Source organism: Teleopsis dalmanni, chromosome X (assembly GCF_002237135.1).
Source record: "Teleopsis dalmanni isolate 2A chromosome X, ASM223713v2, whole genome shotgun sequence".
NCBI classification, from domain to species: Eukaryota; Metazoa; Arthropoda; class Insecta; order Diptera; family Diopsidae; genus Teleopsis; species Teleopsis dalmanni.
In genome coordinates, this window is record NC_051848.1 from 53,770,522 (window position 1) to 53,776,318 (window position 5,797).

Below are 5,797 nucleotides of genomic sequence, written 5' to 3' on the forward strand. Positions count from 1 at the left end.
ATGTCAGGAGCGTTTTACTGATGGTATATTTCATATGCAATATCATATATTTCAAAGGATTCGTAACTGTCATATAGTTAATATTTAATTCAACCATAATCTACTAATAGCTTTCCAGATATGCAAGCTCAACCATTTTAATGACAAAATACGGCGGATACTTTTCCTATCACTTAATATATACGACATACAAAAATATATACACCCGTATAGGTAGTAGAAGCATCAAAATCGAATCAAGGCAATATAAAATTTTTATTCTTCTTTTTCATCCTACAGAATTTTTCTTCTCCAGAACATTATATGGTCTGTTATTCTATCATACCGAACTGTGGAGTTTACATTTCTGTCAGTAGAGAAAAGAGCATCTTTCATCCTCATACATCGAACTATATAGTCTATTTTCCACTAGTTTTCACTGGAGATATATTTGCTGTTCCTCGTATTTTATAAATCTTTCTTCTTCTATTTCTAGTTGGCTGTCCTGGAGCACACTTGCCCTACGGAATCGATTTTAATGCTTAGCACTTAATATTTTCTTTAGGCCTGCAAAGGTTATGGCCAAAATAATATTATATATAGCAAATTCAATTAGTTTTACAGATTTAACACCAAGTAAACCTAATAAATCGGAAACAAATTTTAGGAAATTGGACTAAGATTTGTAATAGAATGGCGGCACAGTATGTCATAGTGGAAATAACCAGCATCACCTTAACATAGAACTTCTAGTGTGAAAAAACTTAAAGACTGCAAAATGGAATGACTGGGTTCTATAGAATTTCTCTATCATTTAAAAACAGAATTTGTTGGAATCAACTACTTAAGGTATGTAATTAATATTTACTACTACTATTGACCATTTTCCCCTGTGGGGCATAAGGCCTCAATAATTCTTCTAAATCTGACTTTATTTAGTGCTTCTCTGTAGATGACGTTCCATGTTCTTCTCTACGTTTTCGCTGGTACACTAGGTCTTCTGTTATTTTGTGGATTCCATGCCAACGCTTGCATCGCTACGTAATCCCTTGGTTGTCTAAGCGTATGGCCTCTGTCCACTTCCATTTTCTCATTTTTATCTTATTTTGTGCTGGTTTTTGAGTGATTTAATTCAGCAGGCGTTCATTTGAGAGTCGATTATAGTCACCATATTTTCGGAACTCTACGTAGACAATTGTTGACAAATATTTACGGCTTTCTCTCTATATGTCTGGAGTGGTTCCATGTTTTACAGCCATAGTACTAGATAGATTTAACATTTGTATGGAGTATTCACAGTTTTGTTTGTCTTCTGACCAAATAATTTTTAATACATTTAAAACTGACTATATATCAATTCCACTTACATCTGAAGTCTAAATGACATGGTTAAAATTAATATAGAATATTAAATTTTAAATCCAAGTACCAAATAATGGTTAGTCTTTAACAGTTTTTAAAGATTCATTTGTCAAATCAAATAATCCTTACACAAGAGCTTTCCAAATTAGTTCAATAAAATTTGATTCCCCTTGCTAATATATATAACCTATGCAGCTGTGATATACGTTACAGTAAATTGCACTAAATAAGTACGTAGACACAATGGCACACAACGTGCACCTAACAGCACTGCGGTGTAGTGCTGTTGTGCCATTGGCTAGACTGTACCGTCTGTCACTGTTATCACAGTAGTTAAAATTACCTACCAGCACCATTCCAATATAGCATCCATCACAAACGCACCGCCCAACCTATTTAGCATTGATTAAACTCATACTGTGGAAAGAATTTAAAGACTGCAAAATGAAATACAACAGAGCAAATAAAAAAAAAAACCTTAATAAATAAAAAATTCGTACATTGTGCGAAGCGGAAAACCGCTGTCATGCAGCACGCGGCTTCCAATTCATTTACTGCATTCATCGATGAGCGCCGCTGCTTTGGGTTGACGAGGGAAGCAGCATTGGTTTGCATGCTCGCTTGATTACTTGATTGCTAGGTGCTTTCCACTGATTGTGCAGCTAGCAAGTTGCGTTCTGTGTATTGCGTTCTTGATTGCCGTGCTTCACGCCTCTTTAGCATACGATAACGAATGATTTTTGTGATTTTGATTTCAAGTGTGATTCGGAGCACACAATAAAGAGTCAAAAAAGGAAAGGAAAGGAAAGGAAGGTATAAACCTAAAAATAAAATAAATATTCCAAAATGACAAACAACAAGACTGAACGTTGGTGCAGTCAATCAACTTGAACAGCATGTTACCGTATGTATCGTGCACAACCGGAAATATACAGGATATGTCACAGAGCACACATGAACGTATGCACATCCATAACATTCACACAATCGTATACTGTCTATAGCATAGTTAAGGTTTTCTAGACTGGACAACTGTGATGAGCTTCTTCTGATATTACGAGAATAAGAGTATTTAATATATACTAGATTTTATCAAATTTTTTTGGCCTAAAATGCAGAATAGGATAAAGATTTATAAAGTTCTTATGGAATAGGTATATTATTTTTTGAAAAAAAATAAAATCAAATAAATTTTTGTGTCTGTCCTTTCTTTCTTTACTATTCAAAAACCCTCTAATTTTTAAATATAGCTTCTTTGTCACTATAAAGAAACCGTGGACTTTTTAGCAACACGAATACATATTTTAAAAATACGATTCTTCTTAATACTGTTCTTATTTCGGTTTTTGGATCCGTCCTGACTTTTTTTACATATCTAAATCGTACATTGATAAGTATTTGATACATTTTTCTTTTGCTACATACTATCTCATAAACAAAATATACTTTTTCTAAAAGTAGTGCACTTGGCCCAAAAACGGCACCGAAATATCACACGTGAGTTGAATGGACAACATTTTGTGGAAGATTTTGTAATGCTAGGAATTGATGACAAAAGCATTACCAGTAAATGCAACTAAACAACAACTAAATTAACAACAATGTTTAAGTCATCAACTACAACAACATGAGGAGCACAACAATTGTATTTGTAGTTCATGACATTATCGCTCATTAACAATTACCTGATGAGCTAGTGGGACACGAAAATCGAGTTGAATAGTTGGCAGACATGTTACGTACATAAACGTTTGTAATTATACCAAAATGAATAGAAATTTAGTTGGTGCATGTCAACAATGTTAACAGCAACAGCACAATGAAGTGTACTAACAACATCACAGCAACAACATCAACAGCAGTAACAGCAACAGCAACAGCAATAACGACTTCACTGACTTCACCAACGTCAACAGCAAAACCAACACTGTTTAACAATGCAATGTTTGGTGCATAAATCGTGGTTTGCAGACAAACTACCTAACGAATTAACTGGCCGGGAGTGCAAGTGAGGGAACACCGAGAACCCAACACACACTGTGATAAGCCTACTGATTGACCAACTGGAAAAAATTTGAACTTTTTGACTAAGTGACATACCATTGGACAACCAAATGAGCTTCAAGTGAAATTCGAGTTGTATAGCAAACGACCATATTTACCGCTTTAGGCTCAGCTTAGTTAGACAAGCAAATTTGGACAGGACGAATGCATGTGACATTTTACATTTATTAGATTCCAGTTATCAAACCGAAGTTGTATGCACTGATGTATATGATTTAATAGTTAATTGGAGCCGTAGTGCATATCTTATAATTTAACAAAATTCATTTTGTTGAAAAGTATAATATTAAAATATTCCACAAATCCATTTAATAATAGACGGGACGCTTTAACAAACAAATGCCACCTCTTCAAAAATATTTCTGTTTGCTTAAGCGATTTCAGCATTTAGTTATTAGAAATATAACAGCTCACTTAATACAATCAGTAGAAAAGAACAAAAAATTTATCAAAAAAATTTAACAATCTCCAGAATCCGGAATGTACGTATTTTTATGGTAGTTCTCGGATGCAGTCATCAAATTCTAACCCTTCTGCAAACACTTACTCGCCAATTTTAAATGATTTTTATTACACGGTTTAGATTCATGTAAGACTATTAAGACTAAACTAATAAGCTCGACAATTGAATATAAAAAAGAAACGGGTTAAAGGGTTAAGGCTTTAAAATAGAGGTTTTAAAGGAGTAATAAATAAGGACGGATGTTCTTGCAAAAATGGAAATCGCAAAAACACCTTTCGTAACCCCGAAATCCTTCTGCGGAGTTAACAGCAGCTTCAAAACTAGCATAGTATGCGAAAGGGTGAAACAAAATCTAACTGACTTCTGGAGAGCCTAAAATGATATTCAGTAATCAAAAACTCAGTCAAAAATCTATTCTAAACTTAAGCAGTACAGACAGCAAACTCTACACAGAACTGTTAACAGGTCGCTGTAGATTGCGACACCATCTGAAAAAGATTAATCTAGCATAGCAGACAACGATTTCTGCCGACTCTATTAAGAGCAATAGGAAACAGCGAAACACTTTCTATGCACCTGTCCAGCCGTGGCAAGGCACAGACTTAACTATCTACGCCGTGGAGTTTTGAACCCTAAACACTTAACTAAATTTCGGATTCTTCTAAAGTTTGGAATTGTACTAGTTGGGTGAAACGCTGCACAAAAATCGTTCACATCTCAGTGCCCGTACAGCATATTCATAATAATAAAAAAGTACTTTTATAATTTAATAGACAAGCTTTTCGATTTTATAGAAACTTACTAGGAATAAACAAGCTAATATTCAGACATTCTTAAATTTTCCTAGCTTTCTTTTTAAAAGTACAGATTTTTGAAATGTATACATGATGAATTTTTAAATATTCATGAAATCTTTGTTGTTTACAGGAAAAGGGAAGAATTTCGGCAAGGATACCATAGTAAAAATGTTTATCTATTGATTCGTTATAATATTGCTGAAGACATTAAATTTGTATCTGTTAAAAAAAAGTTTTTAATTAACTTTCTAAGATCATTATATTTATAAGTTAACCCGTTATTGTCAGAGAACCTATGCCTGTAAAAAATATTTTTTAATTAACCGTCTAAGACCTCAATTTTCAAACTTTAACTCGTTATTGTCAGAGAATAAAGTTGTCTAAAAAAAATATGGGTTATACCTTTAAGCTCAGTAGTCTCATTTGAATCTAAAGCTGTTCAAGAAATCAAAAAAAAAATTAGTGTTGCGAAGTATTATCTTAATTCTGTCTTTGTCCAGCTCATGCACGGCGGCGGCTCAACACTTTAGGAGCCCCGTTTCTTAAGGATCTTGAATAATTACAAGACTTTACACTAAACAACATTCCACGCTTTGCCGAAGGTTCTAGGTATTTTTAAACCCTGAGTTGACTTTATAGTCTAATCTAACCTAATGTTAACTTTAAAACTAATTTGCGTTCTCTTTAAAATTATATTGTAACTGTTTTCTAAGTTGTATGATGAACATTGGACACTAGAATGTTATCAACATTGGACGACATTACAATTATTACTTATTAAGATATTTGTACACAACATCTAAGACTTCATTTTCTTTTTTAATGAATTTACAACCCAAATAACGTTGTGAACGCCACACCGATGTTAAGGTCGGAATCTTTTTGTGAAGTAGGACATAGTACGCTCCTTTGCCTCATAAAAATAAAAGAGAACCAGAATAAAAAGGATAACTGGGATAATATATCAGAATTAACATAATCTAAGTCACTTATTGGTACCTATAACAATAGGAGATACCAGGATTGTATGAAACTATTAAAAGAAGAACTTAGAACCACCACAGATACACTAACCACCTTACGAGACTAGGTATACATACGGATGTAAGCTGTAGATTTTGTGAAGAGAATG